The 25,481-nt window shown below is 37.7% G+C and overlaps 1 pseudogene; it reads right to left on the reverse strand.

The window, feature by feature from the left end:
* Window positions 1–6,202: 6,202 nt before the first annotated feature.
* Window positions 6,203–6,557, reverse strand: LOC118841041 (annotated as a pseudogene).
* Window positions 6,558–25,481: the final 18,924 nt, after the last annotated feature.

Here is a 25,481-nt window from a genome sequence, read left to right on the forward strand (position 1 = left end):
ATTTATTTATTTATTTTTAGTTTACAACATTCAGTTCCACAAACTTTTGAGTTTTAAATTTTCTCCCTCTCCCTCCCCTCCCTCCTCCCCAAGATGGTGTGCAAATCTAACATAGGCTCTATATATACATTCGTATTAAACATGTTTTTACATTAGTCATGTTGTAAAGAAGAATTATAACCACAAGAAAGAATAAATAAAACAATACAAAAAAGAGAGAGAGAACAAATAGTATGCTTTGATCTGCATTCAGACTCTCTAGTTCTTTCTCTGGATGTGGACAGCACTTTCCATCATGAGTCCCTTGGAGCTGTCCTAGAACCTTGCATTGCTGAGAAGAGCTAAGTCTATCAAAGTAGGTTGTCGCACACTGTGGCTGTTACTGTGTACAATGTTCTCCTGGTTCTGCTCACTTCACTCAGCATCATTTCACAGAAGTCTTTCCAGGTTTTTCTGAAGTCCTCTTGCTCATCATCTTATAGCACAATAGTATTCCATTACATTCATATACCACGACTTGTTTAGCCATTCCCCAGTTGATGGGCATCCCCTCAATTTCCAGTTCTTGGCCACCACAAAAAGAGCTGCTATAAATATTTTTGTACATGTGGGTCTTTTTCCCATTTGTATGATCTCTTTGGGATATAGCCCTAGAAGTGGTATTGCTGGGTCAAAGGGTGTGCTCTCTTTTTAAATCCTCATTTTCTAGGACACTCTTGAAATGGAGCATACTTCATACTTCAAAAGGAGATACTTCTGCAGAGATGAAATGTGCACAGGGCTTTGTTGGAAAGAAAAAGAAAAGACAAGATGAGACTCACTGCGATCTATGTGTCAACCTCATTGGATTCAATTCAATTAATTGGTCCTATATTAAATGCCCACTATGTCCCAGGCACAGTGCTAGGCCCCAGAGAGGCAAAGATAAAAAGGAAATTGTCCTTGTCCTGAAGTGGTTTCTAGTCCACTGAGCTGATTCAACATGTACACAAGTAAGTGAATACAAATTACATACAAAGAATTTTCTAAGGGGAGGGAGGGCACTGCTAATAACTAGGGAGATCAGAAAAGGCCTCATCACTTCAATGGAATTGCTCTCTTCATGTTAATCAATGTACCTCTACATCTCTTGCATCCATCTTCTCTCTACTCACAGGATCACCACCTGTGTTCACTCTTGTTCTAGCCTAGACCATTTCAGTAACCTCTGAAATTGTTTTTCTGCCTTTAGTCTCTCCCTTCCCTGATCTGCCTTCCACACATCTGCTAGAGTGACATTCTTAGAGCACCAATCTGATCATGTCACTCCCCAGCTCAATAAACTGCATTGGCTCTCTTACCTAGAGAGTGAAATACAATCTCCTCTGCTTTTTGGCTTTTAAATCCCTTTACAACCTGGCAACAACTTACCTTTTCAGGTTTTTCATACATTACCCCCTTTCATGCACTCTTCAGTCCAGTCAAATTGGACTTCATGATGCTCCTCACTTAGGATATTCCATTTATCATCTCTGTACCTTTGCAGAAGCTTTTCCCCAGTCTCTGGAATGTATTCCCTCCTCATTGCCCCATCCTTGAAATTCTAGTTACCTTCAAAGTTCATCAAGTGGTCACCTTCTGCATAAAGTCTTTCCTGATACCCCAAAATTACAGTCCTTCCCTCAACATACCTTGTATAAGATATCCTGTGTATTCTTATATGTGTAGTGTCTGCATGTGTAGTCTCCTCCAACATAACATATGCTCCTTGATGGCAAACAGATCTTTGTTGATTGATTGCTTGGTACCTGAGTTCTCATCATATCTGCTAGATGAGAAACCCATGGACTTAGAAGTTTCCCTTATTTATTTCTTTTCCTTACTTCATTTTTCATACATAGAAGATACATAGAACATACATAGAAGAAATCTTATTTATGTTTATGCAATCAAAATATTCCTGGACTTTGAGACTGACAACTCAGGTTTATTATAGAAGCCATCTTACCAACCATGAGTTGCACCTGAAATCATAGGAATTTAAATGATTACTTCTTGAGAGGTGTTCATCTGAGTGCAAATTACTTTGGCTCAGAACATTTCTTAGTTGGTATCTGACAGCTTGGATGACTGGCACACTGTCATTTCCACAACACACCTAAAGAGTAAAGTGCTAAAAATCATGAGCTGATTGGGTGTAATTAGAAAGTTTAGACCTTGTCCTACTTAGTTAATCCTTTAAGGAACAGCAGTAGCAATATGTCAACTTTACCTCAACTTTATAACGTGGTGCAAAGCATACTTTTCTTACTAACAAACACTTCTTTATATTCCCCATTTGTGTTAGTGTCTTTGAAGAGCTTTGGTAGCAGTCAACTGCTAACCCAGATTTGAGTAAGATGGGCAATGACGTTATAATTAACATACAACTTTAAAAATTCCTCGGCCATTTTGATTTCTTGTTCCCAGGCTAAAAAATGTAGTAGGTTTTTGGTGATGAGCAGCATCCATTTTCATTATGTTATGTGATAATGATAGCTAACAATTACATAGTGCTTACTCTGTACCGGGGCTATATGGTATGTTCCAGGAGGACTAAAACCTCTGGTGTGAGGGGTCATTGAGCCCTTTTCAGGGCTGTTAATCCACCTTTGGTGTATACCTTTTGTGCAACTCTCACCTGTGGCTCCAAAAAGCTGTAGCACATTCAGTGGCCAGTAAACTCTCTCAGCAGATGGGCTAAACCAGGTTGAGGGTAACTGACAAGCCTCAAACCAGTCAGTGAATTAGGCAGGTTTATACCCCTAGCAGGTGAAGACTTCTCTTGGAGGAATGGGCAGATGAGAAAAGTTCGTCCAATAGCTGTGAAGGCAGCTGAAGCAAGTCCTGTGGAACAGTTTGAGCTTGGTCAGACATTGAAGATGACAAGATCATCCACTGCATCCTAGGCCATCATCGGTCTTGACTTTTGTCTTGTCACTGGACTTCAATGACTCTGGAAGAATGAGGCTGATGACTTTGTGCAACTCTGCCTCAAATCCAATTCACAGTTGAGTCAAGATATCACTCCTGATGTCAATGGTCCTCTTTGAAAAAGAAGAACAAACAACTCTGTGCCAGGCACTGTGCTTAGTGCATTACAGTTATTATCTCATTTGATCCTCATTAAAACCCTGGTAAATACGTGCTATTATCACCCTCATTTTTACAGATGAAGAAACTGACAGATGAAGAAACACAGACAGCAGTTAAGTGACTTGCCCAGGGTTACACAGCTAGTAAATATTTGAGGCTAGATTTGAACTCAGGTCTTTCTGACTGTAGGCCTAGCACTGTATCCCCTACACCATTTAGCTGCCTAATAAAGATGAATATTAAAGAAGAATAAAGAAGAAACACTGGGAAAGTCAAGAGCTGCAAAGTTACATAGACTCATTCATCTCTGGCATTTCTATTGTTTAAGAAAAGAGTTCTTGGATCATAGTAGTATATACTTTTCTTTTGAGTGCATCTGTAGAGATTCACCTAGTAAAGTCTCAGAGGGGAAAAGAAGGGCAAGGAATAAGGATGGTTGAAAAGAAAAATAATCTCCTGGATTGTATAATTTTTTGAAAGAGACTAAAAAATCCGATTTACTTTCAAATCCATTGGTCACTAAATTAGTCTACAGCATTTACCAATTGTTTTTTTCCCCTTAGGGCATTGCTTTTAAATTTGCAGAGAATGGGTAAAAGAGTGGTGGGGAAGAGGAAGATGTTTCAGGAATGGAGAAAGAAGATTATATAAGAGGTAAGAAGGGAACCAGGAAGTTAGAGCAATAGCATATTAGGTTGTGTGGTTGTGGTTTGTCCTTCGTTCTCAAAGAGGACCATGACACCAGGGAGATGATGACATGACTTGCAATTGAATTTGATTTGAATGAGGGAGGGCTGTGCAAAGTCACCAGTCTCACGCTTTCCTCCAGAGCCATGTGGATCTAGTGGCCAGATATCAATCAGGATGACTGGAGATGACCCCGGGTAATATTAGGAGTGATCCAGTGATTAACAGTCTCAAGATCAATTGGAGAAAAGCTGAAAAGAAAGGGTCTCAGAAGAGGCTTGTGTTTGACTAGTTATGACAAAGAAAAAAACATGGCCATAGCCATTATACTTAGTACTTTCAATTTGGGATAAAATGCTTACTTGCTTAGTGTTCTAGGATTGTAGACTAGTTGGTATTCAATGGGTATTTATTCAACTACTATGTGCTTAATACTAGGCATGCAACAAGAATGTGGAAATTGTCCTTGTCTCAAAGAGCTTATAGTCTACTGGTAGTAAAAGCCAAGATATGTAGTAATTTTAACATTTGTAGGAGAGATTTAATTACCTTGTAAGAGCTATCCCAGGGTACATGAACCCAGCACTTCCTTGGAAAATTCTGTGAATTCTAGGGATGTGGTGATGCAGAATTTAGGTGCTCTGGCTGCTTTTGGCCGTGTGGTAACCCAATTCCACACAACAACTTGCAGCTTGATGGCATCATTGGACCAACAGGTGACATTAGTGGCTCCATGGAGAGAGCAGGAAACAGCAGTTGTAAAAGCAGAGAAGGGTTCTAATGGTTTGAAATCTAAGAATGTGAATTAACACCAAGTATATGTGTTCTCTCTCACTCTTGTGTCCTCTCTATTCATGTGCCTATACCACACATATGGCCTGTCCACTTGTATTTTCTATATATTTCCTCTCTCATCATAGTGTAATGACATGTGGAATATATTCTTGTGCTTATAGTGAGGGTGATTTTCCTTCTCATTTAATTTGCTGTCCTGTTTAATTGTCATTGCTTTGAAATAATTTGTACTCTGGATGGTTTTGTGAAAAAGGATTATCAACTCAGTGTTAGATAAACTTAGGGCTAGCAATTATTTAAGAAATTACCCCTCTCCCCACTTTTTTTTTTGCCACGAGCTGGTAGCAAAACTGGAAAGCAGTGTGTGAGAAGATAAACTTAAACCAGCATCTTAAACCATGGGCCATAATAAGCTTGAAATGAATACTTGCACTGAAGATTAAAGCTTATATTATTATAAAAATTAGAAAAGAGCTAAATGATATAACCATTACCTTTCACAGCTTTGACTTGGCAGAGAGTTCTTAACCAAATGAGGAATAGAGGCAATCACAAATGATAAAATAGATAATTTTAATTCCATTTAACTTAATCAAGAAGCCAATCATTCAACAAGTATTTATTTAGCTTCTGCTACGTGCCAGGCACTATGCTAGTGTGTAGGTGTATTCAAAAGCTTTTGCACTAATAAAAGCAAAACAACTTAAAAAGAGAAGCTTTAAAATGGGTAAAAATTGGCATGCAATATCTTTGATAAAAGCCTGCTCTTATGGAGGGAAATAATATAAAAATATCCAAGGTCAAGGGTCATTTCTCAGTGTAAAATAGTCATTGTTTAGGAACAAATAGTTCTCAAATAGGAATTGCAGACTCTCGGCAATCAAAAGAGTTGTTCCATATCTCTAATAACATAAGAACGTAAATCAAAACAGCTTTGAGATTTCACCTCACACCTAGAAAATTGGCAATGGTTGCAAAAGATAGGAAAAGCCAATGATGGAGGGGCTCTGGAACAACATTGAAAATAATACTCTGTTGTTAGAGCTGTGAAATTGATCCAAATGTTCTAGAAAGCAATTTGGAATTATGGTAAGAAAGTCCATAAAATCTATAGAGTGTATAAAATGATGTAAGATATAAAATGTTTATATCCTTTGTCCCAAAGACTACTGCTAGGTATATATCCAAAGGAAGTAAAAGACAGAAACATCCCATATGTACAAAAAATATTTGTAGCAGTGCTTCTATGGTCACAAAGAACAGGAAACAAAGTTGTTCCAATCAGTAGGACAATGAATAAACCAATTATGGTGCATGAATGTAATGAATTGTTACTGTGTAAGAAAGAATGAAGAAGAAGAATTCAGAGAAGGGTGAGAAGACTTACATGTGAACAAATGCAAAGTAAAGTAATGAGAACCTACAAAACAGTGTCTATAATGATTACAGCAATGTAAGTAGAAAGAACAAAAACAATGCAAATAGAATATTATGTAATTGTAGTGATCCAAGCTTTTCTTCAAAGAGAATTTCCTTTCCTTCTCTCTCTCTCTTTTTTTTTTTTACAAATTTTAATTTTCTTTATTACTCAAAAAACATATCCTTTTTATTTACTTTTTTGACTCTGTGCTTGTGCCTTCAACACCTTCACAACAATTTTCTGCTCCTCAATCAGGAAAGCACACCTGATCCTGTCACAGACACACTTAGCACACATGGAGCCACCATAAGCCCTGCTGACATGCTTTTTTGTCTTCGATAGCCTCATAAGAACTTTAAGGTCTCACTGCATGAACACCTCGAAGTCTTCCTGGGCATATACCACAGGCTGATTTTGGTGCTTTTCCAACTTTGTTGGTATAAAGGTAAACAATTCTGTTACCTGGGGTTGGTGACATCCGAGTTTTGTTGGAAGCTGTATTGTAGGACAGCCTACAGTGGTATATCAGACACTGAACCATTTTTAATTTTTGTCAGGTCCATCACCGGAAGAGCTCCTTTCCTTCTCTTTTTCAATGCCCTTCCTTTTTTTGCTGAGGTTAGCAGTTATAGATTTGGAACACTGCACATACCTTTAGATTCTGTTGATGCATTGGTTAACATTGCAGAAGTAAGTGCTTCCTTTTTCTTTTTCTTTTTCTGTCTTCCTTTGCTACATGTGGTGGCTCTCTGGGTAGCAGAAGTGGAGAGTCATAGTCAGAATTAAAGGTGAAGTAAAACGAAAGATTTCAATAACATTTAAAATTTAAAAAAATTGAATACTCATTTTTGCTTTCTTTGGGTGGGGGAAGACATATGAGTAGGGGTTTGTCATTTTGAATGAGTGTTAACCCCAAACCATGCTTATCCTGGGTTAGTTTTCAAGGAGTTTACAATTTGGGGCAGAGTTGGTGGGGAGGAAGTTAAGCTCTGGCTTCTTATGGATATCTTTTTTTTTTTAGAGAATGTAGTTTCTATTTTTTATAGTTTAATTCTGGTGAAACTGTCTAGATGATACGATTAAAATTTGTATTTGCTTCTGTTTTGAGTGATTCTTTTTCAATACTTCACAAGACAGGTTGTCTGGTTATAAATTGGAAGAAATGTGGTATAAATGACAAGGGTGTCTCAGTGGGCAGCACTGATGAATTCATTAATTTGGGAATCGTTGATCATGCACTGTGAAGTTAATCTTGAGATGTGGGATAGATCAGAGCGTACATTAATAAGTGCATTTGTGCTTGACCTATAAAATGAGTGATCAACATGTCTCAAAAGGCCACGAAATTGTCAAGTTCACAGCAGAACCATCACCATCACAAGGCAATTTTGAATGACTAGTTTTACATTTTCGTTGTAAGAAAAATTTGTGAATACCTTTTCTAATGGAAGACAAGTACTCTGGGTCTGTTAAAACAGACTTGGGGCAGTTATTAAAGTTTTCTTCTTAAAGTTAAATTCCACTTACCTCCTTTAATCCTCTCACCTTTTTCTGGAGGAAGTAGCTGCAATTACTTCTTTGGAGCCTTCTAGCTTATCAAAACAACAACAACAACAATGATACCATCTTAAATTTGTTTTGAGTTTTATAGTTACAAAGCATGTTACATGCATTGTCTCATTTGATTCTCACGAGAACTTTGAAAAGTAGGTATCAGGTACATCCTTTTCACCCCAGTAAAGTCTTCTGTTGGTGAGAATCAGATCCTCAATAGATGTCCCCTTCAGTCAGAACGAAGGGCTCCATCAGATATCTAGCTGATTGAAATTCCCCATGACTATGATGTTGTACCATGCTTCAGGCTTGTGATGTACTTCCAAAACCTTCGAATTGTTCTTTTTGTTCATGTGGTATAATTGTTTCTGTCTGTCTGTCTCTGCCTCTGTGTCTCTGTCTCTCTCTCTCTCTCCCTTTCTCTCTCTCCACTTCCACATCCACCCCCATCTTCATCTTCACCCAAAGACTTTCTATGTTTCCTCCCTCTGCTTCCTGGATTTCATCACATACATCTATACGTACAACGTTGCTCTGCATTTGCCCTTCTCCATAAATCCTCCTTTACTTATCCTATTTCTTTTATATGTAATATAATTTTCCAGAACCACATTCCTATAATGGGTCATGTTTAACCAGGTTCCAATGATATCTATTAAGAAGAATCTGCTTTTCAGCATTAGGATTTTTATTTCACATCACTTTTTATCTGTACTTTATATCTGTATCATTTGTGTATAATCATTTGGATTATATTTTCTCTTTTGTGAATTTCTAGGTATCTCTACTTGTTTTCTTCCTAAACTGTGCCACATTCTGTGGTATCTAGCCTGATAGATATACATAGTCCTCATTCAGTTTAAAGCCCTTTTGATTAGATATGTAAGACTCTAGATATGTAAGGGTTTTCCCGATTCCTCCAATTATTAGTGCTCTCTTTTATCAGCACCTGTTTGGTTTGTTCCCTCTTTTAACAAGAATCTGTCATCACTATATTTTAAATGGTGGTCATAATTCAAATCCTATCTCAACTTCCATCTTCTGAACTCAGTATTAACTTCTCAAATATGCCATTTTCACTTCTTTCTTTCATACTTGCTGGAAGTGAGCATTTCAATCTGTTGTTCTTGCTAGTAGCTACCCTGGAAAATTATTATGGCAGTTTGCCTCACCTTTCACCTTGCTAGTGACTTGACAATTACATTCAATTTAATTCAATTCAACAAACATTTATTAAGTGTCTAATATGTGAAAGGCACCATGATAGATGCTGGAGATCTAGACAAAAATCGAAATAGTTGTTTCCCTTAAGTAAATTATATCCTATAAACAGAAAGGTAAATAGAAAGTATATACAAAATTATGCAAATAAATATTAGGAGAGAGAGACTACTAACAGCTGGTAGAATCAGAAGAGGCCTTGTGTATGAGGTAGCTCAGAGGTTGTGTGCTCTGATGGAAGCAAAGGATTTTCTCCCAGGCAAATGTGAGGAGGAAGCACATTGTGGATTAGAGGGAACAACTTTTGTAAAGGCATGGAAACAGAAGATGAGATTTTATGTATGAGTAATAGTGATAAATCCAGTTTGACTGAAAAAGATAATGAATGAAGGAGGGTAACATGAAAAAAAGTTTGGAAATAATTTGGAATTTGTAGATGGGAGTCAGACTGTGGAGGCCATTACATGTTAGGTTGTATCATCTGTATTTCTCAGAGGCAAGAGGGACATCTATGGTTTAATCAGATCCATGTTTTAGGAATATCAATTTGGAAACTGGAAGATGGATTGGAGAGGTGAGAAATAGCCTATAAGGAGATCAAGAGACTATTTCAAAAGTTCAGACAAGAGATGATGGTCCTTGGCAGATGCTGTATCAATGGGAGGAAGGGCCATTTTATTTTATTTTATTTTGGGGGTGGGGGAAGGGAAGAAGAAAGAAACAAGCATTTATTAAGTTCTTACTGTGATCCAGGCATTATTCTAAATGTTTTACAAATATTTTCTCATATACACTAAAAGTCATCTGAAATAGCTTGAATTTTTTTTTAGTTTCTTTTATTTATTTAATAAATTTAGTTTTCAGCATCAATTTTCACAAGAGTTTGAATTACAGATTTTCTCCCCATTTCTACCCTCCCCCCCACTCCAAGATGGCGTATATTCTGGTTGCCCTGTTCCCCAGTCAGCCCTTTCTTCCGTCACTCCACTCCCCTCCCATCCCCTTTTCCCTTCCTTTCTTGTAGGGCAAGATAAATTTCTACGCCCCATTGCCTGTGTATCTTATTTTCTAGTTACATGAAAAAACTTATTTTTTTTTTGTTTTTGAATATCTGTTTTTAAAACTTCGAGTTCCAAATTCTCTCCCCTCTTCCCTTCCCACCCACCCTCCCTAAGAAGTCAAGCCATTCAACATAGGCCACATGTGTATCATTATGTATAACCCTTCCACAATACTCATGTTGTGAAAGACTAACTATATTTTGCTCCTTCCTAACCTATCCCCCTTTATTGAATTTTCTCCCTCGACCCTGTCCCCTTTCAAAAGTGTTTGTTTTTGATTACCTCCCCCCCATCTGCCCTCCCTTCTATCATCGCCCCCTTTTTTATCTTCTTCCTCCTTCTTTCCTGTGGGGTAAGATACTCAATTGAGTGTGTATGGTATTTCCTCCTCAGGTCAAATCTGATGAGAGCAAGATTCACTCATTCCTCCCTCACCTGCCTTGTCTTCTCTTCCTACAGAACTGCTTTTTCTTGCTACTTTTATGTGAGATAATTTACCCCATTCTATCTCTCCCTTTCTCCCTCTCTCAATATATTCTTCTCTCATCCCTTAATTTGATTTTATTTCTTTTAGATATCTTTCCTTCATCTTCAACTCACCCTGTGCCTGCGCTCTCTCTCTCTCTCTCTCTCTCTCTCTCTCTCTCTCTCTCTCTCTCTTTATATATATATATATATATATATATATACACACATACATATATACATACATACGCATTCACTTATACATATATACATAAACATATATATATATATATATATATATATATATATATATATATATATATATATATATATATATATATATGCATATTCCCTTCAGCTACCCTAATACTGAGGTCTCATGAATCATACACATCATCTTTCCATGTAAGAATGTAAACAAAACAGTTCAACTTTAGTAAGTCCCTTGCAATTTCTTTTTCTTGTTCTTTTTCTTGATTACCTTTTCATGCTTCTCTTGATTCTTGTGTTTGAAAGTCAAATTTTCTATTCAGCTCTAGTCTTTTCACTGATAAAGTTTGAAAGTCTTCTGGTTTACTGAAAGTCCATATTTTGCCTTGGAGCATGATACTCAGTTTTACTGGGTAGGTGATTCTTGGTTTTAATCCTAGCTCCACTGACCTCCGGAATATCGTATTCTAAGCCCTTCGATCTCTTAATGTAGAAGCTGCTAGATCTTGGATTATTCTGATTGGGTTTCCACAATACTCAAATTGTTTCTTTCTGGATGCTTACACTATTTTCTCCTTGATCTGGGAGCTCTGGAATTTGGCGACAATATTCCTAGGAGATTTCTTTTTGGGATCTATTTGAGGAGGCGATCGATGGATTCTTTCAATTTCTATTTTGCCCTGTGGCTCTAGAATATCAGGGCAGTTCTCCTTGATAATTTCTTGAAAAATGATATCTAGGCTCTTTTTTGATCATGGCTTTCAAGTAGTCCAATAATTTTTAAATTATCCCTCCTGGATCTATTTTCCAGGTCAGTGGTTTTTCCAATGAGATATTTCACATCATCTTCCATTTTTTCATTCCTTTGGTTCTGATTTATAGTATCTTGATTTCTCATAATGTCACTAGCTTCCACTTGCTCCAATCCAATTTTTAAGGTAGTATTTTCTTCAGTGGCCTTTTGGACCTCCTTTTCCATTTGGCTAATTCTGCCTTTCAAGGCATTCTTCTCCTCATTGGCTTTTTGGAGCTCCTTTGCCATTTGAGTTAGTCTATGTTTTGAGGTGTTGTTTTCTTCAGTATATTTTTCAGTATTTTTTTGGGTCTCCTTTAGCAAGTCATTGACTTGTTTTTCATGGTTTTCTCTCATCCTTCTCATTTCTCTTCCCAATTTTTCCTCTACTTCTGTAACTTGCTTTTCCAAATCCTTTTTGAGCTCTTCCATGGCCTGGGACCAGTTCATGTTTTTCTTGGAGTCTTTTGTTGTAGGCTCTTTGACTTTGTTAACTTCTTCTGTCTGTATGTTTTGGTCTTCTTTGTCACCAAAGAAAGAATCCAAAGTCTGAGACTGAATCTGGGTGCGTTTTCGCTGCCTGGCCATATTTCCCGGCAACTAACTTGACCCTTGAGTCTTTCAGTGGGGTATGACTGCTTTTAGAGTTTAGAGAACTATGTTCCAAGCCTGGGGGGATGTGCCAGCTCTGCCACACCAGCACTCCTCCTTCCCCAAAAACCCCCAACCCGGACTGGACTTAGATCTTCAGCAGGCTGTGCACCCCTGCTCTGATCCGCCACTTAATTCCTCCCACCAGGTGGGCCTGGGGCCGGAACCTAGATGTTGGTAACTATGAATCTGTATTTGGTCTGTCTGTTAATGTTTGTAATTTATTTGTATTTTGTTCTGAAGTTCAGCGTGCTGGTGTTTTCCCCTGAACTAAGTGAATGCTGACTGTATGCTGGATTAAAGTAAACTTGTCAACCCCTTCACCTTGCTTTCCTTATTAAGGCAGATCAAAAGAACCCATGCTGTTGGCAGCTTTCTGGGTGCTGGCTGTGGGTGGATCTTATACCCCCACAGAAGCTGCTAGCTGAATTGTTGAAACAGTTGTCTTCAGTGTTTGTGGGTTGAGAAGTCTGGTAACTGCTGCAGCTCACTGATTCAGGGTGCTAGGGCATGCTCCGCCTGGCTCCTGGTCTGGTTGTTCTGCACCGCTCTTGCTGGGCTCTGCTCCGCTCTGCTCTGCTCTGCTCCCAGCTCTGTGTGGAATAGACCTCACCCAGAGACCATACAGGCTGTCCTGGGCTAGAGCCCTGCTTCCCTTTGCTGTTTTGTGGGTTCTGCAGTTCTAGAATTGTTTCAGAGCCATTTTTTATAGGTTTTTGGAGGGACTTCGTGGGGAGCTCACGCTAGTCCCTGCTTTCCAGCCGACAACTTGGCTCCGCCCCTCCAGAAGGGCCATTTTAGAGAGACATTTTGGGGATAGAATTGACAAGGTGTGACAACAGAGAGAGGATGGAGGGCCAGGGATGATTCCAAGATTGCTGTGTCTGGGCCATTAAAAGGTTGGTGTTGTTCTCAACAGAAATAGGAGAATATGGAGGAGGGGCCATTTTTGGAAGAAAATACAATGAATTCCATGTTGAATAAGTTGATTTTGAGATATTTAAAGGAAATTATTGTCATTCAACAGTTGGTGATATAGGACTGAAGCTCAGGAGAGAGATTAAGACTGGATATATAAATTTGGGAGTCATCTGTGTTGAGAGAATAATTGACTAATGAGCTCACCAAGGGAAAAAAATATAAAGAAAGCAAAGCAGATATGGAGTACAGAGGGTGAGATCAGGATTATTTTATTGTAGAAAGGAGACCAAGAAGGAATTTTTGAACAAGAAGAAGAAGGAATAAGAGAGAGCAGTGTCACTTAAGAGATTTTTCAGGAGGAAGGCATGGTTCAGTGTTAAAAACTTCAGAGAGGTCAAATGAAATGAGAATTGGAAAAAAAAAGTCATAGAATTTAGCAGCAAAGAGATCACTGGTAACCATGAAGAGGATCATTTCTTTTGAAAGGTGGAATCAGAAGCCAGATTTCTAGGGACTGAGAAGAGAGTATTTAGAAAGGAAATGAGGGGAATGCAAATATTCCCTTTCTACAAGTTTGGCTATGAAAAGGAGAAGAGATACAGGGTGGTAGTTTGAGAGAATACCAGAATCAAACTTTCAGACTATCCTACTACTTTATCTTACCTTTTCTTATCTACTTCCTCCTTTTGTCATTTTCCTCTTTACCTTTCTTTTCCTTTAGTCTTTCTATTTCTGCTACAACTAGAATCTTCCTCTGCAGGCTACTTTTCCAATTATTCTCCTCTTTTAGTTTCTTAAATTCTCCCAAATCGCTCTTCACCAAATTCAATATTTGGCTTTCTTAATATTTCGCTATTCATTAAAATCTCTACCACACTTACTTCTCCTTCTCAGACTCTGAGATATTATGAATGTATTCCCTCCTTACTTCTTTGTAGAATCCTTAAGTGCCACAATTTCTTTACTTTGCTTCTGATTGTTTTTATCATAATATTTCAGTGACCCTAGTAACTCCCTAGAAAGAAAGTGACTTCCAATGCTATGGAAGAAATCCCCAAAGTTACATTGCTAACTTAATAAGCTATGTATACAGCAGGTATTATAAATATAATAATGGAGGATTGTTTTTTCTACACTGGTACAAGGATGGGATTTCCAAAGGAAATGAATGAATTTTGTGTAGCTATCCTCCTCATTCAGCTTTATTAAAATAGGAGCCATAGACAAGTACTTTTATTTGTTTCATTCATTTAGCACTAGTGACAAGATGGCCCTGGGACTTGCTGATATGAGGACATTACCCTATTGATTAAATAATATGATGAAAAGGAAAGGATAATAAAGGATTGAAAGATTATTGACAGGGACATGTTGCAAACAAAGCTGCTGAAAGGAGAGCAGTTGTGAAGTCTTTGGTGCTGGTGAGTAATTAACAGGTGAGTAGGAATTAAAATAAAGGATATTGGTCAAAACTCAGGATAGTTGGTAGATTTGTTGGAGTGAAGAAGAATCACACATTTTGTTTCCCAGTAGAGTTCATTTTTCAGTATGGAACTAATAAAAATAAGCATTTGAAGCCAGAGTGATATAGAACAATATATCTGAAATGGCACAAAAGAAAACTGTCTGATTTTATAGACAAGGGACCTGATTCTAATCTCAGCTATCATACATAAAACAGTAAGGACTTTCAAATGATGTATTTGCAGCATTACTCCATTATAGATTACAAACAAACAAAAAAGAAAGTCTGCAACATCTGGTCAGGAGGGATCCATAGGATGATATCTGATAGAAATATATGATTCTGGCATCTTTATGGTAAAAAAATAATTCTGTGTCTGAGAGTGGACTAGCCTAGAGCACAATCAGGCATTTACTCAGTAGTCTACAGGATGATCTGCTTTGTTGTTGTTTTTACACTTTCTCAAAAAGGAACAGGGATGGCAATGACCTGCCCCATTTGGAAACTCTGCCTAGGTTTTCTGCATGAGAGGAACTATCTACTATGTTGAAACTGTATCCTGCATTTCCTTCCCTTTGGGCATGTCAATTCTAGTCTATCAGTTTTTTGGAACTCTCCACTGTACTGCTATCAACTGACTTTCCTATTCTTCTCTTCTTCTCCCTTTTCAATTTCTTTCCTCCCTTCTCCTCTACTCTCATCCTCCCCACTAAATGATTCGTTGAAGTTGGGGGACATTTAAAGATATGTATGCAAGTCCATTTTGAGACTATGCATATCGTATCATTAAAGTGAGTTACTTTTCCTTCTTTAAAAAATATTTCAGGGTTTTTAAAACCTTAATTTATGCAAAATTAATGGAGATCCTATGCTCTTTAAGAATTAGGCAATATGTAGAGAGAATTGAGTGTTTTTCCTGGAGTTACTAGAGTGATGTCTATATAATGCAAAGCTTATAGTTATTTCAGTCCAGACAATGAATTCAGTGGAAAAAATTCTGCCTGAGCACTTTTTGACTGAATTTCATTTTTTCTTTTTAGCTTAGCTATAAACGTCTTGATGATAAAAGAGAGTTTATCATATTTTTTATGTCTCTCACATGTTCTGCCATAGTTCTGACCCCATAGTGATGGCCTCAGTAAATAATTATGGAATTTAATTTAATTTTTAATTGCTTTTACATGGATACCAAGTCTAAAGCGTTTCATGTCCACAACAGTGGAGTCATGATCAAGTTCATATTTTATGGTCTGTTTACACTTTAAATCCAAAGTCTGTTTATTCACGCAAGAAATTGTACATCGAATACATACCATTCATTATTTCACTTCATCTCTAAATATCTCTAAGTACTCACAATGTGGAGGGCACTCTGTGAGGCATACAAAATGAATAAGACATGGATGCTGCTCTCAAAGGGTTTGTAGTCTAGTAGTAAGTGCCATTGGGATGTACAAACAAAATGCAAAAGGAATTTGGAGGAGTAAGTGATCACTTGTGGATGTGTTAATTAGAAAGAGTTCATGGAGGAGATGGTAAGTAAGTGATCACCTCATTCAACAGTGTATATTAAACGGAGTCAGATGTCCTATGTCTAAATCCCAGCTCTGCCATTTACTACCCATGTAATCTGGGGCAAATTATTTAACCTCTTGGGGCTTTAGTTTCCTTATTTGTAAAATGATAGAGTTAGACTATGTAGTACCTAAAGTTCTTTTTATTCTGGATCTGTGATACTATGAACAATATGTGTTCCTTTGACCTCAAGTACTTTGTGATTTTATTGGGTAGGTAAAATGAGTAAACAAATAATGATAACTTGGGGCAGAATGTTACAAGTACGTTAAGATAGGTACGATATTTCATAGGGGTTTAGAGGAAGGAGAGGTAACATATTATTAGAGAAACTGGAAAAAGAATCATGAAAAAAGTGGCATTTGCATCAGGTCTTGAAGGATGGGTAAGATTTTGAGAGTTAGAGATGAAGTCTCCTTAAGGATTTCCAGGCAGATTAGACATGCACATATATACACACTCACAGATGTGCGCACATACACATAGTGGCATTGAGGAAGCAGCATGATGCAGTGGGAAGAACAATGGCTTTTGAGTCTGAGGACCTGAGTTTAAATCCTACCTCCAATATTTTCTGCCTTGGGCAATTCACTTACTTTCCTTATTTGTTAAATGGAGTTAAATAATAGAAAAAAAGCTTCTGAGCACCCTTCCAGTTCTAGATTTATAATCCCAGAGGGAAAATCTAGACCATGTTTAGGGAATAGCAAATAGTTTACTGAGACTACAGCAGAGAATATGTGCACACTAGAATCTTAGCCTAGAAATACAAATCGCGGTGGGAGGGAGCCTCAACATAGAGAGTATTGAATGTCATGTTAAGAGGTTTAGAAATAATTCCAAAGATAAAAGGTGACAGTGAACATTTATGACTAAAAAGTGATGAGAACCATATTTCAGTGAGCACTGATAGGCAAAGACAATGTGGTGTACTAGAGAGAGTGTTAGATTTGGGATTAGTAAGACATAGCTCCAAACCTATCTCATATACTTCCTAGCTGTGTGATATTGGACAAACCACTTGATACCTTATCTGAAAAATGAAGGGGTAGGACTTGAAGGTGTCTTAGGTCTCTTCTAACTCCAAATTAATAATCCAATAATTTGGTATTTGCATTTCATACATACTCTTGAATTTTCCACAACATTTTATGATAGTCTTTAGAGAGAGTCTAGGAAGGCTGCCGGTCAGAGTATCTGCCATATTAGATGTTCTCATCAATTCTGCATTTCTATTTAAAATCAGATATGAATCATCATTAGCCTGCTGTTTTTCCTCTGATGGTATTGGTAATTCTGTCATCATTTTGACCCACTCTTATTTTTGTTGCTTGAAATATTACATCCATATCTGTCTCTGAGGGTACTTTTATTCTTAAGCAGTAAGCATTTTCTTGGAATCGACCTATTTTCTCAAGAACTCCCTTGATATTCCTATTGAACTGCTACCTTAAAGGGGCCCCCATCCCATTTCCTAACACTTTCCCAACAATCCTGTTTTCTAGTTCTAGTAAATGACCATCCCTATAAAAGGTTCCAAATCACTCCTCATTTTCCAGAAAACACTTCTCTAGATCTTCAGTCTTTTATTTGCAAATGTTATGTCCTTGACATTTTACCCCAAGAATTGCTAGTCCATTTTTGTTACTGAAAAGTCCAACTTTTTGTTATTAGAATTTACAAATATCTTAGGAGGAAGTTATTGCACAAAGAGTTCCCTTTGTTCTTGGAATCATGGGTCATAGATCCTATGGAAAGGCCTTCAGAAAGCTATCTAGTCTAACCTGTGTATGTTACAGGTGACAAACCAGGCAAGACTTACTGATGGTTCCATAGACAGTAAGCTCCAGAGGTGGGATTGGAATGCAGGTCCTCTTATTCTGAAAGAAAATGCTATTTCCAGGCTTTCACTTTGCCTTCCCATTCCTAACTATGCTATTCCTAGCCTGGTAGGGAGTCAGGGTGACTTTTTGTTATCTCTTCATCATTTAGACCGAAGTTAACAGGTTGTTTCTGCTTTTTCTATTTTGTTTTTAAGATTTATTGTATTTTTTAGGGGTTGTAGAAGAAAATAGCTTTTAAAAAGTGGTCTTGGTGGAGGTGGAGCCAAGATGGTGGAAAGAAGCCAAGAAGTTGCCTTAGTTCTCTAGTTTCCCCCAGAATCAACATTAAATCAAACCTCTAAATGGATTCCGGAGTGACAGAACCCACAGAAAGACAGAGTGAAACAATTTTCCAGCTTAAGATAACTTAGAAGGACTTCAGGAGAGGTCTATCTCACTTGGGTAAAAGGGGATCACAGCCCAGCACAGACAGTATTTTGGCAAGCCAACAGGAGGCCCTTAGCCATAGCACTATCAGCAACTGAGGCACCTCAGTGTTGGGTGAGCAGGCTAGTGGCACAGCAGGCTAGCTGTGAGGCCTCCAGCCCCAACACAGAAGGCAAATTGCCAGTCCTAGAACTCTGGCACAACAGGCATGACTAGGCCGGGCTGCCCCAGTGGGCAAGCTGCAAGCACCTGAGACCCTGGCATAGGCCAGTGACCAGATTCCTGGCCCCGAGCACTAGAAGCTTGGGGCAGTGCCCCCTGTGCCCTAGGAGCAGAGTTTAACTTTAAAATATGAGCAAAAACCCAAAAAGAACCCTAACCATAGAAAGCAATGACAGGGAAGATCAAAACAAACACAGAAGAGGCCAGCAATGTCAAAATGCCCACATGTGAAGCCTCAGAGGGGAATATGAATTGTTCTGAAGTCAAAAAAGTCCTCTTGGAAGAGCTCAAAAAAGATTTTAAAAATCAAGCAAAGGAGTTAGAAGAAAAATTGGGAAAAGAAATGAGAGTTATTCTAGAGAATTATGAAAAAAGAGTCAATAGCTTGGAAAAGGAGACACAAAACTTGACTGAATAAAATAATTCTTTAAAAAATTGAATTGCTCAAATAGAAAAAAATCCACTGAAGAAAACAGCTCCTTTAAAAGTAGAATTGGCCAAATGGAAAATGAGGTATGAAAGCTAACTGAAGAAAATAATTTCTAAAAATTAGAATTGAGCAAGTGGAAGCAAATGACTCAATGAGACATCAAGCATCAGTCAAACAAAATCAAAAGAATAAAAAAAAGAAGAAGAAAATGTAAAATGCCTCATTGGAAAAACAACTGATCTGGAAAATAGATTAAGGAGGGATAATTTAAGAATTATTGGACCACTTGAAAGCCATGATCAAAAAAAGAGCCTGGACAGCATCTTTCAAGAAATTGTCAAGGAAAACTTCCCTGATATCCTAGAAACAGAGGGTAAAATAGTCATAGGAAGGATCTACCCATCACCTCCTGAAAGAGATCCCCAAATGAAAACTCCAAGGAACATTATAGTCAACTTCCAGAATTATCAGGTCTAAGAGAAAATACTGCAAGCAGCCAGAAAGTAACAATTTAAACATTGTGGGGCCACAGTCAGGATTACACAGAATTTAGCAGCTTCTACATTAAAGAATTGGAGGGCTTGGAATATGATATTATGGAAGGCAAAGTAGCTTGGATTACAACCAAGAATCAACTACCCAGAAAAATTGAGCATAATCTTTCAGGGAAAAAGATGGGCATTCAGTGAAATAGGGGATTTTCCAAACTTTCTTGATGAAAAGATCAGAGCTGAACAGAAAATTTTATCTTCAAATATAAGACTCAAGAGGAACATAAAAAGGTAAACAGGAAAAGAAAAAAAATGTTATTAATAAATTCAAACTGCTTACATACCTACCTGGGAAGATGATACTTGTAACTCTTGAGAACTGTATCCCTATTAGTGCATTTAGAAAAAGTATACATAGACAGAGGGTGTGGGTATAAATTGATTTTGATGTGGTGATATAAAAATATTAGGAATGAAGAAAAGATTGTACTGGGAGAAGAGGAAAGGGGGAGTCAGAATAAGGTAATTACATCACATGAAGAGGCACAAAAGACCTATTACAGTAGAGGGAAAGAAGGAAGGGGGTGAGCACTGTTTGAACCTTACTCTCATTGGATTTGGCTCAGAGGGAATAACATACACACTCAGTTGGGTATAGACATTTATCTTACCATGTAGGGAAGTAGGAGGGGAAAAAGGAAAGAGAAGGAAGGGGGGAGGGGGCTGATAGAAGGGAGAGCAGAAGTAGGAGGGGAAAGGGGAAAGAAAAGGTAGGGGGGGCTTTTAGAAGGAAGGGCAGACTGAGGGAGGTGGTGGTTAGAAGCAAAACCCAGGTGAAGAGGGACAGTGTGACAAAAAGAGAAAAATATAAATAAGGGAAAATAGTTTGGAGGGAAATACAAAGTTAGTAATCATAAATGTGAATTTGAATGGGAAGAACTCACAGCAGAGTGGATTAAAAACCAGAATCCTACAATACATTGTTTACAAGAAACACATTTGGAGCAGAGAGATACACACAGAGTAAAGGTAAAAGGCTAGAGCAGAATATATTATGCTTCGGCTGAAGTAAAAAAAGCAGGGGTAGCAATCCTGATCTTAGACAAAGCAAAAGCAAAAAAAAATAGATCTAATTAAAAGAGATGAAGAAGGAAACTACATCTTGGTAAAAGATACCATACATAATGAAGTAGGATCAGTACTAAACATATATGCACCAAGTGGTATAGCGTCCACATTCTTAGAGGAGATGTTAAGTTACAGGGAGAAATAGACAACAAAACTATACTAGTGGGGAACCTCAACCTTCCTCTCTCTGAACTAGATAAATCTAACCACAAAATAAACAAGAAAGAAGTTAAGGAGGTGACTAGAATTTTAGAAAAGTTAGATGTGATAGACTTCTGAAGAAAATTGAATGGGCATAGAAAGGAACATATATTTTCCTCAGTAATATGTTGCACCTACCCCAAAATTGACCAGGTATCAGGTCATAAAACCTCACAATCCAATGCAGAAAGGCAGAAGTATTAAATTCAATCTTTTCAGATGATGATGCAATAAAAATTACATGTAATAAAGGGCCATGGAAAGATACCTAAAAACTAATTGGAAACTAAATAATCCAATCCTAAAGTGGGTCAAAACAGAAATCATAGAAGCAGTCAATAACTTCATCCAAGAGACAATAATGACAATAATGAGACAACATACCAAAATTTGTGGGATGCAGCCAAAGCAGTTCTTAGGGGAAATTTTATATCTCTAAATTCTTCTATGAGTAAAATGGAGAAAGAGATCAATGAATTGGGCATACAACTAAAAAATCTAGAAAAAGAACAAATTAAAAATCCCCAATTAAACACTAAATTAGAAATTATGAAAATCAAAGGAGAGATTAATAAAATTGAAAGTAAAAAAGGAAACTATTGAACTAATAAATAAAACTAAGAGCTGGTTTTATGAAAAAGTCAATAAAATAGATAAACCTTTTGTTAACATAATTTAGAAAAAGAAAGTAGAAAACCAAATTACCAGTATCAAACATGAAAAAGGTGAATTCACAACCAATGAAGAGGAAATTAAAACAATAATTAGGATTTACTTTGCCTAACTGTATGCTAATAAATCTGATAATCTAAGTGAATTGGATGAATCTTTACAAAAAATATGAACTGACCAGATTAACAGAAGAGGAAATAAAATACTTAAATAACTGCATTTTAGAAAAAGAAATTAAACAAGCCATCAATGAACTTCCTAAGAAAAAATCTTCAGGGCTACATAGATTTACAAGTGAGTTCTACCAAACATTTAAAGAATAATTAATTTCAATACTACATAAACTATTTGGAAAAATAGGCAAAGGAGTCCTACCAAATTCTTTTTATGACACAAATGTGGTGCTGATACATAAACCGGGAAGAGCCAAAACAGAGAAATGATATTATAGACCAATTTCCCTAATAAATATGGATGCAAAAAATTTTGAATAAAATATTAGCAAAGAGATTACAGCAATTTATCAGCAGTATAATACACTGTGACTAGGTGGGATTTATACCAGGAATGGAGGGCTGGTTCAATTTTAGGAAAACTATTGGCATAATTGACCATATCAGTAACAAAACTAACAGAAATCATATGATTATCTCAATAGATGCAGAAAAAACTTTTGACAAATTACAGCACCCATTCCTATTAAAACACTAGAGAGCATAGGAATAAATGGAGTTTTCCTTAAAATGATAAGCAGTATTTATCCCACTAACCTTCTCTGTTGTCTTTGGTGTTTGTGGGTTGAGAAGTCTGGAACTGCCACAGCTCACTGATTCAGGGCACTAGGGCCTGTTCCACCTGGCTCCTGGTCTGGTTGGCCCAAGAGGCCCACACTGTGCTCCGCTCCCCTTCCACCCCCAGCTCCGTGCACAATAGACCTCACCCAGTGACCATCCAGACTGTCCTGGGCTGAAGCCCTTCTTCCCTCTGCTGTTTTGTGTGTTCTGCAGTTCTAGAATTTGTTCACAGCCATTTTTTATAGGTTTTTAGAGGGACTTGGCAGGGAGCTGATGCAAGTCCCTGCTTTCCAGCCGGCATCTTGGTTCTGCCCCAATAAGCAGTGTTTATCTAAAACCATCTGCAAGCATTATATGTAATAGGGATATGCTAGAAGCATTGCCAATAAGATCAGGGTGAAGCAAGGATTCCCATTATCACCACTATTATTCAATATCTTCCTAGAAATATTAGCTTTGGCAATAAGAGAAGAAAAAGAAATTGAAGGAATTAAAATAGGCAATGAGGAAACAAAACTATATGACAATATGATGGTATATTTAGAAAATCCTAGAGGATCAACTAAAAAACTACTTGAAACAATGAACAACTTTAACAAAGTTGCAGGATATAAAATAAACCCATAGAAACCTCCAGCATTTATATATCAAAAAACAAATATATTACCAACAAAGCCTAGCAGCAAAAGGTAGAAAGGGAAATTCCATTTAAAAGAACTCTAGACAATATAAAATATTAGGGAGCCTACCAACCAAGACAAACCCAGGAACTATATGAATACAATTACAAAACACTTCACACAGATAAAGTTAGATCTAAACAACGGAAAAATATCAATTGCTCATGGGTAGGCTGAGCTAATATAATAAAAATGATAATTCTCCCTAAATTAATTTACTTATTCAGTGCCATACCAATCAAACTACCAAAAATTATTTTATAGAGTCAAAAAATAATAACCAAATTCATCTGGGAGAATGAAATGTCAAGATTATCAAGGGCATTAATGAAAAAAATGCAAAGGAAGGTTGTGTAACCATGTGTAATGTTAATGGAATAGGAAGAGCTTTCCCATACATTAAAAGGCCTATGTGACAACGTGTGTACAATCACAGCTGTGATACATCCTGAGTCACATAGATCCTGTTGGGGGAGGAACTTGCCTAAGGAGGAGCTTGCTTATTGGGAGGCTTGCTTGTAGGAAGGCTTTCATAGCTTTTGGTGTCAAGCTAAGTGGGCACTGAGTCACAATGTGGTGCCTTCTGGTTCTGAGCCTATTAGCCAAAAGTGTATATATATTCTGAGGTGAGATTTTGCTTTGTGGGCTTGCTCATGAGAAGGACCTTTTGATTCCTTGGACGAGACTCTGAGTATATGTTTTGTTAAGAGCTCCCGACTACTCAGATGTTTGTGCTCCCCTAATCTGGTGGTATATGTAGGTGGTTGTATCACTTTGTTCAGATAGTTGGAGCCCTGTCTGTTGATCTCTGTGCTAATTTCTTTTTTTTTAATTTAAGTATATTTAATTTTTTAGTTTTCAACATTGATTTCCACAAGATTTTGAGTTACAAATTTTCTCCCCATTTCTACCCTCCACCCATTCCAAGATGGTATATATTTTGATTGTCTTGTTCCCCAGTCAGCCCTCCCCTCTTTCACCCCAGTCTCCCCCTATCCCTTTTACCCTTACTTTCTTGTAGGGCAGGATAGCTTTTAAAACTTTGAGTTATAAATTCTCTCCCCTCTTCCCTTCCCACCCACCCTCCCTAGGAAGGCAAGCCATTCAACATAGATCACATGTGTATCGTTATGTAAAACACTTCCACAATGCTCATCTTGTGAACGGCTAACTACATTTCCTTCCCTCCTTTCCTGTCCCCCTTTATTCGGTTTTCTCCCTTGACTCTGTTCCTTTTCTTTTCTTTTTTTTTATTGGGTTTTTTTTCTTGGCAGGGCAATTGGGGTTAAGTGACTTGCCCAAGGTCACACAGCTAGTACATGTGTCAAGTGTCTGAGGCTGGATTTGAACTCAGGTCCTCCTGACTCCAGGGCCGGTGCTCTACTCACTGCGCCACCCAGCTGCCCCTGACTCTGTTCCTTTTCAAAGGTGCTTGCTTTTGATTACCTCCTCCCCCTATCTGCCCTCCCTTCTATCATCGCCCCTCCTTTTTTTATCCCCTTCCCCTTACTTTCCTGTGAAGTAAGATACCCAATTGAGTGTGTATGTTGTTCCCTCTTCAGGTCAAATCCGACGAGAGCAAGATTCACTCATTCCCCCTCACCTGCCCCCTCTTCCCTTCCAACAGAACTACTTTTTCTTGCCACTTTTATGTGAGACAATTTACCCCCTTCTATCTCTCCCTTTCTCCCTCTCTCAATATACTCCTCTCTCACCCCTTAAATTTATTTGATTCTTTTAGATATCATCCCCTCATATTACTCATCCTGTGCCCTCTATCTATATTCCCTTCAACTTCCTTAATACTGAGAAGGGTCTCATGAATTACACACATCATCTTTCCATGTAGGAATGGAAACATAACAGTTCAACTTTAGTAAGTCCTTATGATTTCTCTTTCTTGTTTACCTTTTCATGCTTCTCTTGATTCTTGTGTTTGGAAGTCAAATTTTCTATTCAGCTCTGGTCTTTTCACTGAGAAAGCTTGAAAGTCCATATTTTGCCTTGGAGCATGATACTCAGTTTTGCTGGGTAGGTGATTCTTGGTTTTAATTCTAGCTCCTTTGACTTTCAGAATATTATATTCCAAGCCCTTCGATCCCTTAACATAGAAGCTGCTAGATCTTGTGTTATCCTGATTGTATTTCCACAATACTCAAATTGTTTCTTTCTGGCTGCTTGCAGTATTTTCTCCTTGATCTGGGAGCTCTGGAATTTGGTGACAATATTCCTAGGAGTTTTCTTTTTGGGATCTTTTTCAAGAGGCAATCAGTGGATTCTTTCAATTTCTGTTTTACCCTATGGCTCTAAAATATCAGGGCAATTTTCCTTGATAATTTCTTGAAAGATGTTGTCTAGACTCTTTTTTTGATCATGGCTTTCAGGTAGTCCAATAATTTTTAAATTATCTCTCCTGCATCTGTTCTCCAGGTCAGTGGTTTTTCCAATGAGATACTTCACTTTGTCTTCCATTTTTTCATTCCTTTGGTTCTGTTTTATAATATCTTGGTTTCTCATAAAGTCACTAGCTTCCACTTGCTCCAATCTAATTTTTAAGGTGGCATTTTCTTCAGTGGTCCTTTAGACCTCCTTTTCCATTTGGCTAATTCTGCCTTTCAAGGCATTCTTCTCCTCATTGGCTTTTTGGGACACTTTTGCCGT

This window comes from Trichosurus vulpecula, chromosome 3 (genome assembly GCF_011100635.1).
Source record: "Trichosurus vulpecula isolate mTriVul1 chromosome 3, mTriVul1.pri, whole genome shotgun sequence".
NCBI lineage: Eukaryota > Metazoa > Chordata > Mammalia > Diprotodontia > Phalangeridae > Trichosurus > Trichosurus vulpecula.